A 14,401-nucleotide genomic window follows, 5' to 3' on the forward strand; every position below is an offset into this window, starting at 1 on the left:
GCGTCCGTTAATGACCTTGGCAGTCAAAAGTATCCTAGCACAGTGCAACTCACTCAATCCATATTCATTGAAAGGGAGCCCAGGAAACAACGCAGGTAAGTCTGCAATGGCCACTGAGCTCTGAACTTTCAGAGACGCTTTCCCGTGGGGTACCCCACGGGGCCTCCCCTCGCCTTCCACACCGCACCAATCCAGCGGCCTGGTTGCGTGCTGTAGAGTGAGAACTGCCCCTGATGAAGGGGGCTCTGCGGACCCCGGAGGAAGGGGTCACGTGCTCACGGTCCCTGCTCAGCACCCGCCTGCCCTCGCCCAGCTGGAGTCCAGTAGAGCCGCTCACTGGCTCTCACTCCCCTCCTCCCCACCCTCCGGCTCAAAGACTTTGCAAGGAAACTACCTACGAACTGTTTCCCTTTGGGAGTCCCGAATTCACCGATGGACGGAGTTATTAGAAAAGGTCAATCAAAAGATCATTCCTTGGCCCTGGAGATGAATCGGATAGTTTGATGCCATGAAACCCCAAACTAAGAGTCTTTATGAGAGGAGCCCCTTTGGGGGGTGGCGCCTCTGTCCACGTGAGAGTCCTGGCTTCTTCCGGAGCCTTCCAGGCAGCTCACTGCAGTTAGTCGGAGGCCGCCACCCTCATTAGGTCATGTTTACTGAAGGTGCTTGTTTTCTGTCTCTCCATTCAATCGGTTACAGGACACTGACAGGACAAAGCGTGTAGTAACTGACCACCAATGGAGCTGGCTCTGTTCAGGGATTACGGTTGCCTTGGGAACCAGCTTAGCTGAACTCACCACAGCAAACATGGAATGAATGGCTGGGTCAACACCCCAGATAAAAAGAGGGTTATGCAACTGTTTGCTGAACCCTTGGCAGGATTTTTTTTTTTTTTTTAATCTGGACATTTCCCAGAATATCCCCATATTCACAAATTCCAAATGAAGAATTCTAATTTAAACCCGTAACAAGCATGTTCATTGTTTGCAGAAAAGAGCTGTTGCTTTTGGAAATATAAATGAAGGTCTGTAGAAGATCTGAACTGGGTGTTGCATCAGTTTTGGTAACGGCTAGAAAGCGTGTTTAATGATAAGCTTTCCCTAGACAGGAAACCAGGGAGGCCACTCATGTATTTCTAATGATCTACATAAATAATTTCAGCTACTTAGATTCCAAACTTCGGTCATTAAACGGTTTTATTCTCATCTCAGCTAAATAGAGTCTTGAAAATGAATTTTAAAGTGCAGAAATAAGCTTTTGGAAAAAAAAAAAAAAACAACTCAGAGACAGGATGGAGCCTCTCTTTGTGGAAAAGCAAATTGGCAAACAGGACAATTTATTTCAGTCAGTGAGAACAAAGGAGCAAGGTTCTGGGATCTCCTAGTTCCTCAAACCTTTTAATTCTAGGCAAACAATTAAATGGTAACATAATCCAGGTGTCCGTGTAGTTTATGTTTATTTCTGTCCCGGACTGGAAGGAAAGTATCTCACAGGGTAAGATAGTAACAGTTGTTATGACTAGTACCTGGCTGCTGGACAGTTTTTCTTCTGTGTTTTCCCCATCGGTGACTTTCTCGTACTCATGAGCTCTGACTCCCGAGCGCGTTCTCGTCTCGATTTCTTCCTCTTTTCACTTTTTCTTTCTCTCCCCCCAAACCCGCACACACCGGGTGAAGCTCGTCTGGTGTTTTATACAAAGTGGGCCCTGAGAGCTGGTCGTTGCCTTCCACAGCTCATACGAGATGGCCTGCATCGAGGGTTTCTCTTCCTTTTCTCCGGTTTGCTCCTCAAGGCCCAGACGTCATCTCCAGTGAGGCTGCCTACCTTTCTTTAAACTCACGTTTACCATCCTCAGTCCATATCACTTTGTTCTGCTTTCACGGCCACCTAAGGGGGTGGGGGGTGGGCAATGAAATAGCTGGAAGATCGCTGTTATACACACTTTTTTTTTTTTAATTTTTTTTTCAACGTTTATTTATTTTTGGGACAGGGAGAGACAGAGCATGAACGGGGGAGGGGCAGAGAGAGAGGGAGACACAGAATCGGAAACAGGCTCCAGGCCCTGAGCCATCAGCCCAGAGCCCGACGCGGGGCTCGAACTCACGGACCGCGAGATCGTGACCTGACTGAAGTCGGACACTTAACCGACTGCGCCACCCAGGCGCCCCTATACACACTTTTTTATTGCTTGCGACCTAGTCGAATTACTTTAGATTGGGTGATTGTTAGGTTTAGCAAAGTATTTAATAACCACGTAATTCTAAGATGTCTCTCTTTTTATTGTGCTACATTTCCCATTTTTTATCTGGATACAGCCTGTTCTTTCTGGGAAATTCTGGAGAAAAATAATAAACAGAAGTGCAGGCGCATATGCGCTTTTTCCTGAAGCAAATATTTTATTTATTTTATTATTTTATTTTATGTTTTTGAGAGACAGAGAGAGACAGAACATGAGCAGGGGAAGGGTAGAGAGAGAAGGCAGAATTTGAAGCAGGCTCCAGGCTCTGAGCTGTCATTATAGAGCCCGATGCGGGGCTCGAACCCATGAGTTGCGAGATCATGACCTGGGCTGAGGTTGGAGGCTTAACTGACTGAGCCATCCAGGCACCCCTGAGGCAAATATTTTATTTTATTAAATTTTTTTTTTCTGAGGCAAATATTTTAAATAGCACTTACTATATTATCTTTAACTTTTCACTTTGCAGTAACTATAGATTCACAAGATGTTCCAGAGAAATGTACAGGGAGGTTCGTCACCCGTTCCACCCATCTCCTTCCAAGTGAACATCTTGCATAACTATGGTATAATATCAAAACCAGGAAATCGACATTGGTACTCCACAGAGCTTATTAAAATGTCATCAGTTATACAGGCACTTGTGTGTGCGTGTGTGCATGTGTGTGTGTGTGTGTGTGTGTGTGTGTGGCTGAATGCAGTTTTGTCACACGTAGCTTTGTGTAGCTACCACCATGAACAGGACCCACAACTGAAACATCACCACAGGGCTCCATCATGCTGCTCTTTCAATAGTCACATCTACTTTCTCACCTCATCTAGGCAAACTCTGATATGTTTTCCATCTCTGTAATTATGTTATTTCATTAACATATGGGTGGAATCATGCAGTTTATATCCTTTAGAGACTGGCTTCTTCACTCACTCACCAGCAGTTCCTTGAAATTCACCCAGCTTATTGCGTGTAGAAACGGTCTGTTCCTTTTTCTTGCTGAATGGTGTTCCCTGATCTTGAGGTGCCACGGTTTGGTCAACTACTTACCCACTGAAGGGCATTTAGCGTGTTTTCACTTTTTGGCTCTTATGAATAAAGTTGCTTTAAAATTTGTACACATTTCAACATAAAAATAAATTATTTTCCCCCAATCTGGGATAAATGCCCACAAGTACTATTGCCAGGTTATATGGTAAGTCCATTTTTAGTTTTAAAAGAAACTGCAAAACATTTTCTAGAGTGGCTGTTCTATTTATATTCCCACCAGTGATGTATGAGTAATTCACTTTTTCCACATCCTTGTCAGCATTTGGTGTTATAACTCCTTTTTAATTTTACCCATTTTAATAGGTACATAGTGATAAATCATTGTGATTTTAATTTGAGTTTCCCTAATGGCCAATGATGTTGAATATCTTTTTATAATAAAGCCTATTTGCAGTCTATATATCTTCTTCAGTGAAAAATCTATGCAAGTCTTTTGCCTATTTTCTAATTGGATTCTTTTAAATGTTCAACTTTGAGTGTTCCTTGTATATATTTTAGATATGAGTCCTCTGTTGGATATGTGATTTCCAAATATTTTCTCCAGTTCTGTAATTTGTCTTTTCATCTTAACAAGGTCACTCACAGAGCAAGGTTTTAAAATTTTGATGTGGTCTGGGGCACCTGCGTTGCTCAGTCGGTTAAGCATCTGACTCTTGGTCTCAGCTCAGGTCATGATCTCACAGTTTGTGAGATTGAGCCTCGCGTTGGTTTCCATGCTGACAGCATGGAGCCTGCTTGGGATTCTCTCTCTCCCTCTCTCTCTGTCCCTCCCCCCCTCATACTTTCTCTCAAAATAAATAAACTTTAAAAAAAATCTTTAAAATTTTGATGTGGTCTAATTTATAAATTTTTCTGTCTCCGGGTTGTGATTTTGGTATCAAATCTACAAAATCTTTGCTTAGTCCTAGGAGCTAAAGATTTTCTCCTATTTGTACCCCCAAAAGTTTATTTTTATAATTTATATTTAAGTGTATGATGCATTTTGAATTCATTTTTGCATAAGGAATGAGATTTAGTTTAGGGTTTATTTTTTTCCTATATGGATTTCTAATATTCCAGTATCTTTTTTTTTTTTTAAAGAAAGTCTGCTTTTTTTTTTATTCAATCATTTTTGTTTCTTTGTGAAAAATTAAATGGACATATTTGTGTGAGTCTATTTACAGGTCCTCTTCTCTATTCTGATGTAGGTAGCAGTCCACCAGTATCATACTGTCTGGATCATTATGGCATATAGTGGATGCTAATGTCATGAAGAATGAGTCCTTCTCCTTTATTCTTTGTTTTCAAAATTGTTTGGGCTCCTTTAGGGCCTCTTCCTTTCCATACAAGTTTAAGAATAAGCTTGTCTATTTATCTAAAACATTTTGCTACAGTTTTGATGAGAATCGCTTTTACCTATAGATCAATTTGGGAAGAATTAGAAACATTTTTACATTGAATCTTCCAATCCATTAACATGGCCTCTCTCTCCAATGATTTAGGCCTTCTGACTTTTTAAAAAATGACCATTTTGTGATTTTTCAGCATATAGACTCTTACAGTTTTGTTAGGTTTATACCTATGCATGTAATCTTCTTAGAGTAATTGAATATGGTATTACACTTTTAATTTTGTTTGAATGTGTTCATTATTGGTGCACAGAAATATAATTGACTTTTGTGTGTTCATCTTGTATCCTGTGAATGTGATGGACTCACTTATTTGTTTTAGAAGTTTGTTGTGGATTTCTTGGAGGTTTCCATGTAGAAAATCATCTCATCTGCCAATAATGAGTTTTATTCTTTCCATTCTAATCTGCCTGTTTTTTAATTTTTCTTGCCTTATTGCACTGGCTAGATCTTCTGTTACTATGCTGAATAAGAGTGGTGAGAACAGATATCCTTGCCTTGTTCCTGATCTTGAAGAGGAAAGCATTCAGTCTTTAACCATTAAGCATGATGTTAGCTGCAGAATTTTTGGAGATGTTCTTTATGAGGTTGACAACATTCCCCTTTATTCCTAGTTTGTTGAGAGTATTTATCATAACTGGGTGTTGAATTGGGTCAAACACTTTTTTGTATCAACCAATTTGGTCTTGTTATTTTTCTTCTTTAACTTGTTAATATGTAATCCGACCTGGTTGTAGTATACTATTCCTTTTTTGTATTTCTAGATTTGATTTGCTAATATTTTGTGGAGGATTTTGTTTAAACTTATGAGATATATTGATCTGTAGGTTTTTGTTTTGTTGTCCCTGAATTTGTCTGGTTTCAGTATTAAGCTAATACTGACCTCATAAAATGAGTTGGGAAGTGTTCCTTCCTCTTCAATTTTCTATAAAATTGGTGCGAATTCTTCTAATATTTGGTAAAAATCTTCAGTAAAACTAATTTTTAGGAGCTTTGAAATTACAAGTGCAATTCTTTTTAATGTTATAGGGCTATTCAAATTATCTGCTTAATCTGGGCTGAGTTACGATGGTTTGTGGTTTTGAGGAATTGGTCTATTTCTTCTAAATTGTTGAACTTATGATCATAAAGTTGTTTGTGATATTCCTTTGTTATCCTTTTAATGGTTGAAAGGTCTGTTGTGGTTTCCCCTGTTCAATTATTGATATTGATGATTTGTATCTTCTCTCTTTTTGTCTTTGTCTTGCTAGAAATTGGGTTTTCCCCAAAGGACCAACTTTTTGTTCCATTAATTTTCTCTATTAGTTTCCTTTCTAAAATTTCATTTATTTCTGCTCTGTTTTTGCTGTTTCCTTCCTTATGCTTGCTTTAGGTTTATTTTGCTCTTCTTTTTCTAGTTTCTTGAGATAGGAACTAGATTCTTGACCTAAGAACTTTCCTCTTTTCTAATATAAACATTTAGGATTATAAATTTCCCTCTCAGCATTGTTTTAGATGTGCCTCCAAGATTTTGATATGTTGTATTTTCATTTTCATTCAGTTCTATACACTTTATTTAAACTTCAGTTATATATTTTGAGAGAGAGAAGGTGTGTATGTGAGCAGGGGAGGGGCATTGAGAGAGAATCCCCAACAGGATGCATGCTGTCAGCATGGAGCCCCACACAGGGCTTGATCCCACAAATTGTGAGATCATGACCTGAGCCCAGATCAAGAGTTGGATGCTTCACTGACTGAGCCACCCAGGCACACCAGTTCTCTGTACTTTTAAGAATTTCCTTTGTGATTTTTTTCTTTAAGCCATGGATTATTTAGAAGTGTATTGTTTAATTTAGATGTGCTTGAAGATTTTTCCATTGTCCTTCTGTTACTGATTTCTAGTTTAACTTCCATTATAGTCAGAGGTATACTCTGTATGATTTCAATTCTTTTACGTTTTAAAATTTCTTTTACAAATCGCAATATGGTCTATCTTGGTGAATGTGTGATGGACTCTAGAAACTAATCTCTATTCTGCTGCTGTTAGGTGGAATGTTCTATAAATGTCAATTAGACCCTGTTGGCTGATGGTAGTATTGAGTTCTATGTCCTTGTTGGTGTTCTGTCTATTAATTCTATCAATTGGTGAGAGTGGGATGATGAAGTCTCTAACTATATTTGTCTGTTTCTCCTTTCATATCTGTTGGTTTTGTTTTATGTATTTGAAGCTCTGTTGTTTGCTGCAAAGACTTATTTTTAATAGATAATACTTCTAGAAAACATTTAGCTGTTCATGTTTTTTTTTTAAATAATCTCTGTCGGGCACCTGGGTGGCTCAGTCGTTTAAGTGTCCAACTTAGGCTCAGGTCATGATCTCACGGTCCATGAGTTCGAGCCCATGTCGGGCTCTCTGCTGACAGCTCAGAGCCTGGAGCCTGCTTCGGATTCTGTGTCTCCCTCTCTCTCTGCCCCTCCCCCACTCATTCTCTGTCTCTCTCTCTCTCTCTCTCAAAAATAAATAAACATTAAAAAAAATAAAAAAAAATCTCTGTCAATGACTGTTTTTTAATTGGTGTATTTTGGTGATTTACATTTAAGGTAATTCTTGATATTAGGACTTAAGTCTGCCTTTTTATTTTTTAATTTTCTGTTTGTTCTCTGTTTCTCATTCCTCTATTTCCTTTTTGTGTGTGTGTGTGTCTTATTGTGGACTACTTGAGCATATCTTAGAATTCTATTTTGATTTACTTACAATGTTTTAAATATCTTGTTTGTAGAGTTTTCATATATATGCTTATATATGTAATATATATAAGTATATATATAATTATATATAATCATAGCCTATGGGTATTTATGATTTACTGCTTAGAGTGAAGTAGTGAAACCATTTAAGTCCCTTTACTCTCCCCACTTTTAAAAATATTTTTTAAAAAGATAATTATCTTCAGCATTTGTTCTACCTAAATTAAATACCACATAAGATGGTGATGTGTTACACTTTTTGCTTCAACCGTAAAATGTCATTTCAGAATATCACAAGGTGAAGAATAGTCTATTATAATTACTCTTAAATTTCACCTATTTGGATGTTCTTTTTTCCCTTATGAAGGCCCCAGAATACCAGCCTTCTGTTATTATTTGTTTCTATTTTGAGTGCTCATTTTTTAAGGGTAAGCCTGCTAGCGACAAGTCGTATTAGTTTCATTTCACTTGAGAACATTTTTATTTCCCCTTTATTCCTAAAAAAAATGGTGTTGTCAGTTAAAGAAACCAAAGTTGACAATATTTACCTTTTAGCACAATATTTATATTGTGTCACTTCCTTCTGGCCTCCATGGTTTCAAATGAGAAATCTGCTTTCATTCAAATCGGTGTCCCTCTGCAGGTAATATAACATTTGTCTCTGAGTGTTACTAAGACTTTTTCTTTATCTTTTGTTTTCAGAAGTTTACTTGTAATGTCTTTTGTGGCAGTCTCTTTGAAGTTACGCTACTTGGGTTTGTTCAGTTTCTTGGATCTCGTGGTTTGAATCTTTCACCAGATTGGGGAAGTTTTCAGCCATTATTTCTCTGAATACCTTCTTAGTCCTACACTATTTCCTTTTATTCGGGAACTTCAGTGATACAAATTTTTTAGCTTTTATTTTTGCCCTGTAAGTTCTATGTATCTATTCATTAAAAGTCTTTTTTTTTAGTTAGTTTTTTTTTTTAATAAAGTCTGTTGATCTGTCTTCGGCTTCGCTAATTCTGTTATCTCCACTTTACCACTGAGCTTATCCAGTGAATTTTTTTTTATTTCAGTTTTTTTTTTTTTTTTTTTTGCGGTTCTGTAATTTCCACTTGGTTCTTTTAAAAACACTTAAATTTCCTTGTTAAGCTTTTCTATTTTTTAAAAAATTTCACAAAAAATCTGATTGTGAAATCATTTTTTTAATTTTATTTTTTATTTTTTAAAATTTACATCCAAATTAGTTAGCATATAGTGCAACACTGATTTCAGGAGTAGATTCCTTAGTGCCCCTTCCCCATTTAGCCCATCTCCCCCTCCCACAACCCCTCCAGTAACCCTCTGTTTGTTCTTTGTATTTATGAGTCTCTTATGTTTTGTCCTCATCCCTGTTTTTATATTACTTTTGCTTCCCTTCCCTTATGTTCATCTGTTTTTGTATCTTCGAGTCCTCATATGAGTGAAGTCATATGATATTTGTCTTTCTCTGAGAAATCATTTTTACAATGGCTACTTTTAAATTCTCATCAGATAATCCCGTTATCTGATTCATCTCAATGTTGGTATCAGTTGACTGCCTTTTCTCAGTTCAGTTGTACTTTTCATGGTTTCTCATTTGATGGGTGATTTTGATTGTATCTGGACATTTTTTTTTTAATTGGGGTAAGATTGGTTTATAATATTATATAAGTTTCAAGCTTATAGCAAAATTATTTGATATTTGTATCCACTACAAAATGCTTGCCATTGTAAGTCTAGTTAACATCCATCATTTTATGTATGTATGTATGTATGTATGTATGTATGTATTGGAGGTAAAACTGGCAACAGTATATAAGATATCCTGGACATCTTGAATGTGATGTTTGGAGACTTTTGATCTTATTTCGGCTTCTAATAAGCAGCCACTCTAGTTAGATTTAGGTTCTGAATTGTTTTCGTGAACTATCATTTCAATGAGAATTTAGTTTTCAGAGTCCCTGCAATGTTATTTTGGTTGACTTCATTCTTCTGGCTCTGTTCAGCTCTTACTTAATTCCTGTAGGGCTGCCCAGTATAAATGGATGGGTGGTTCTGGAAACATTGGGTTTTGGTTGCTGTTGCTGCTACTGATTGAGCCTGCCATTGCCTCAGGTATGGATTAGGGTAGATCTCTCCACTAGGTCTTGCTGGGGTGTCCTGCTCCTGGTTATTCATCTAGAGAGGGCAACCTGTTCTATTTGTCTATGCCTGAGGTTGAGTCCAGGTTGTAGATCTCTGGTGCCGGGTCTGTGATATATGGACCCTAGAAAGAACCTACACGAGACTCACTGTGATGATGATCTCAAAAGTCGTGAAGTCTTTGGGCGCCTGGGTGGCTCAGTCGGTTAAGCGGCCGACTTCGGCTCAGGTCACCATCTCACAGTCCGTGGGTTCGAGCCCCGCGTCGGGCTCTGTGCTGACAGCTGAGCCTGGAGCCTGTTTCAGATTCTGTGTCTCCCTCTTTCTCTGACCGTCCCCTGTTCATGCTCTCTCTCTCTCTGTCTCAAAAATAAATAAATGTTAAAAAAAAAAAAAAAAAAAAAAGTCGTGAAGTCTTTAGCTAGTGCATCTTCTAATTCCAAGTCTTGGAAGTTGTTTTTAGATTGTCTGAAGAATCAGCTCCAGGATATTTAGTGATATTTACAGGGAGGAGCAGGGAAAAGTGAGTCTATGGCACATTGTGCCTGAACTGGAAAGCACTTACTATTTTTAAAATGAAGAGGGGAAAAAAAAAACCCCTTTCTTCCCTCTAATAAGAATCATCTCTTTTATTTGTTGAAAAACTGAAAAACAAAGACAAACAAGAAGTAGAAAATAAAAGTAAATACCAATGTTTTCACAAATATATACATTATTAACACTTTGATGTATGCCCTTCCCGATCCCCTTCTGCGCATATGTAATTTTTGAAGAATTATCCAATTTTAGACTTATTTTTATACTAATATTTGTTAAATATATTTATAGGTCCATATATAATCTTTTATTTATACTAACCACTTTTAGTTTGCAAAGAAGACACACAGCTAGGTTCCTTAAGAAATGAAAGCTACGATTAGAATATGGAGGAATCAAGAAAGCTGTCTTCGTGGCAGTTCAGATATTCTGGGGATGAAACATTAAGAAAAATTGGAACAACGATTCATCTTTAAGATATAAGGCCAGCTCAGTGGACCTCCACCGATAGTGACTGGGACTTTCTTTCTTTCTTTCTGCTTTCTTTCTTTCTCTCTTCTGCAGAGATCCATTGTTCCCTGCTACTTTCTGCTGTCTTACAGTTCCTAAGACAAAGAATCTGTTTGGATCAATTTTTAAAATCATTTAATGTGGAGCATGTATACTGGGCTATGAGCCAAGCCACATGATAGAAAGATGGCCTCCAAAATGACCATCTCACCCAAGTTCACCTTGATCCCTCTTGGCTCAACCCCAAGTCTCATCTATTGTGACCAGAGTAGCAGGGTTCCTATAACACAATATAGGACTTCACATCAAGAAGAAGAAACTACCTATTGTCAGTTTTTCCATAAGGGAGCTGTGGGAGGGGAGACACATGGAAAGATCCCAGGCCCATATATTCCAAATACATGGGACATTTGGGATGATTTCAGTTTTTCATGCGTTTGAATTAGACTGCAGCAAATAGCCCTGTGGTTAATCTTTGCACTAGTCTTTTACATCCTCATCGACATGAATGACTTTCACAGGTCGTGACAATAACAATACAAATCATAATTGCTAATGTGACCTATAGACCCTCAATAGCTGTCAGTTAAAGAAATTCACTCACCTTGCTATATTTTTGCGGAATTCTTATACCTAAACGTCACATTATAAATAATTGAATATATTTCAGTGGAAACTGAGGACCCTAGAAGTATCTAAAGGTACATGATTAGACTAGTGAAAATTCTAGAAGTAGATTCCGGGCCTGGTAGCTTCTGGTCTATACCGTGCTGCCTTTCTCCTCTTAAGAAAGTGTCCTCTGGATAGCCAGTCTATCGTGCTCTTTAGAAGTCTTTTAGAATATTTACATTTTAGGAAGATTTTCAACAACAAAGGTAAACCAAAAAATCAGGTTTTTCTAGTTGACTCTCAATGAAATAGGAATGAAATGAATTAGAAAATTCCCATCCGAAGTATTCTAGTAAACTGCGGATTTCCTATAGATATGATATTTATTTGATGTCTCCTGTGGATAAGTCTATTAGTCACAGCTGCTTGAATCCCTAGAAGGTTGTAGGATTCTCCATTTGCTGCATCATTAACTCCTCTGGTCATATATATCCAGGAGTCCTGAGGGAGCTCATGATGATTATCCCAAAGTTTCTACTTTTTGGGGAATCTCTGGTACATTGCTTTAGGCGTAGAAGCTTAACAAATGAATATTTCAACATACTAAGTTTGTGTTTGAGGTAGAAGTCCTGAAATAAAGAGACAAATGAGAATTTCCTACACATGCATGTATTCCTAAGAGTCAAATAATTTAGCCCAAATTCCCTTCCGGGAGCGGAAGCTGTTACTGATGAAAGTTTTACTTCTCATTTGGATGTTTGGTATTCCACAGAGTTCATCTACGGGGTAGAAGAAGAAAGTGAAAAGCAGCGATCCAGTTGGGCACACCAAATAATTAAAAGAAAGTTTGTCAGGCATGGGGTAAGGGGTGGGTGGGGAGAAACTAAGATTTTTGAGCAGCTAATAGGTGCCAGTTACTTTAAATTGTTATCTCTCTCAATTCTCAAAACAACCCTTTGACTCCATTGTTTCCTTATCAGTCCATTGTACAGATGAGGAAACTGAGGTTTTTGAGAGGTTTGGTGTTTCTCGCAAGGTTCATGAGCTAGAAAGTCATAGGGAGAGGAATAAAATCAAGGTCTGTGGCTTTCTGAGACTTGTATCTTTCTTTCCATAATGTGCTTCCTGAAGGTCTCAGGATTAAAGCATATTGGATTCTGGAAATAAAGGGTATCTCTTTAAATTCATCGGGCATGAATCTACTATAGGGTTCTGCTCAGGTGAATTCTAATCAGTCCATCTTTAAAACACATGCAGGTGGGAAATTTGAGTCTTTAGTGTCATGAGAGCCCAACAACCTGGGACTTGTTGGGTTTGTTGCAAGGCTCAAGGCTAATGTGCCTCTAAATCCCTTAAAGGCACATTAGTGGGTAATTACAACAAATAAAGGCTAATGGGAGAACCACATCTGTTTTGTTGATTTGGCTTAGAGAAGAATTCTGGGTTAGGAGATTTAGTCAAATGGCTTGACCCTCTTTAGCCGCCCCTACCCCCCCCCCCAACCCCCAATCCAAAGCATACCTGCAAGGGGCCCATTGTCTAGTGGAAAGATCTCTTGACCTCATGTGTGCATAGGAAAAGCATAAGCAGCCTCATACTGACACGGTGACCTGGCTGATGACTTTAGACAGGCCACACATTTTCCTGACCCTGGAAAGGCCATAGAATGTGCCTAGAAGGAGGAATGTCATGAATAGATTTTTATCTTTGCTGTCTCCCAAGGGACCCAAAGTGTTTTTGCAAATGAACTGACAAAAATCCATTTGAGAGAGAGAGTCTTCTCTCCTTTAATTGCTCCCAAGGTATCTGTAGTCCAGGTGCTAATGTGGTGTAACTGTCCAGGTGGTCAAGCTCTTATTTTTTGAGGAGTTGGTGTAACAACACTTTCACTTGGGACATAGAGAACCCGTTATGAATTTTTTAACGTACGGAGTAATTGCAAATCTGTTCTTAGAGGCTTTTCCTATTAGAGGTGTAATTCTGGGGTAAAGACAATGCTGCACGGTCACTCAATTCCATTTAATCTTTCTCTTCCTGAGTATATGGGATGGGATGACGATACTTCTCAACCTCCCTTCCAGTTAGAGTGGACCATATGCCTGGCTCTCACCAATGAGGGTAGACATCAGAGTTGTAATCCATTCCCAGATCAGATCTTAGAAATACTACATCTGAGCATCCAGCCTGCTCTCCCCCTGACTCTGTAACCAGAGAAGCCATATGTTGAATCTATCTCATTAAAAGATGAAGGTGGCCTGAAATGCCTGAGTTACCCTATGGAAGAGACATGCTTTGTAGAGTCACCTTCCCCGGCAGACTGTATGTGAATGAAAATCAAACCTTTTCTTGTGTTAAACCACTGAGATTTATGGATTTATTGGTGCCATGGATAAGCCCAGGCTATAGTAATCAATGCATTCTCCTCTTCATACGTGCCATATTTTGTGCTTCCAGAGAAGTCTCACAGAATCTTGGCTTTTTATTCGGGCTCGAAAAGTTCTTAGTGCAAACAGCCATCTAATGCTGGATTCACTTCTGCCAGATCCTAGTCAAGGGGATTTCATCTCCTCCTATAACTGCCATTTAGAACAGCACTGAGTTTTAGATATTCTTTTTACATTGAGCTATATGTCAAATAGTGTCTGCTATATTACCATTATACCAGACTTCCAACCAACATTTCCCCCACCCCCGACTAGTCACATCTCAACCATCCCACAGAAGAAAGCCACAAATGCTAAGAGATATTATAAGCATTTGAACAGTTTTATATTATAAGTGTTTGAACAGTATTCCTAAGTTCACATCACCATGTTTGGGCTTGCTTTCTTCACCAGTGCCCTCAGACTTTGCAAACATTAAAGCGTCTGCTCTCTGCTTTACCTCATTCTAACTCTCTGCTCACCATTTAAAAAATGGCGTTTGGGGCGCCTGGGTGGCGCAGTCGGTTAAGCGTCCGACTTCAGCCAGGTCACGATCTCGCGGTCCGTGAGTTCGAGCCCCGCGTCAGGCTCTGGGCTGATGGCTCAGAGCCTGGAGCCTGTTTCCGATTCTGTGTCTCCCTCTCTCTCTGCCCCTCCCCCGTTCATGCTCTGTCTCCCTCTGTCCCAAAAATAAATAAACGTTGGAAAAAAAAAAAAATGGCATTTGTTTATTTTCTAAAGAGAGACAGAGCAAGAAGGGGGGAAGGGCAGAGAGAGAGGGAGACAC

The 14,401-nt window shown here is 38.7% G+C and overlaps 1 long non-coding RNA gene across 1 annotated transcript in view; it reads left to right on the forward strand.

Annotated features, from left to right (window-relative positions):
• Window positions 1-358: 358 nt before the first annotated feature.
• Window positions 359-14,401, forward strand: part of LOC123590872 — a 59,136-nt gene continuing 45,093 nt past the window's right edge. The window contains exon 1 of the long non-coding RNA XR_006709010.1: window positions 359-454. This is a non-coding gene — a long non-coding RNA (uncharacterized LOC123590872). The remainder of the gene's footprint in view (window positions 455-14,401) is intronic.

Source organism: Leopardus geoffroyi, chromosome B4 (genome assembly GCF_018350155.1).
Source record: "Leopardus geoffroyi isolate Oge1 chromosome B4, O.geoffroyi_Oge1_pat1.0, whole genome shotgun sequence".
Lineage (NCBI taxonomy): Eukaryota > Metazoa > Chordata > Mammalia > Carnivora > Felidae > Leopardus > Leopardus geoffroyi.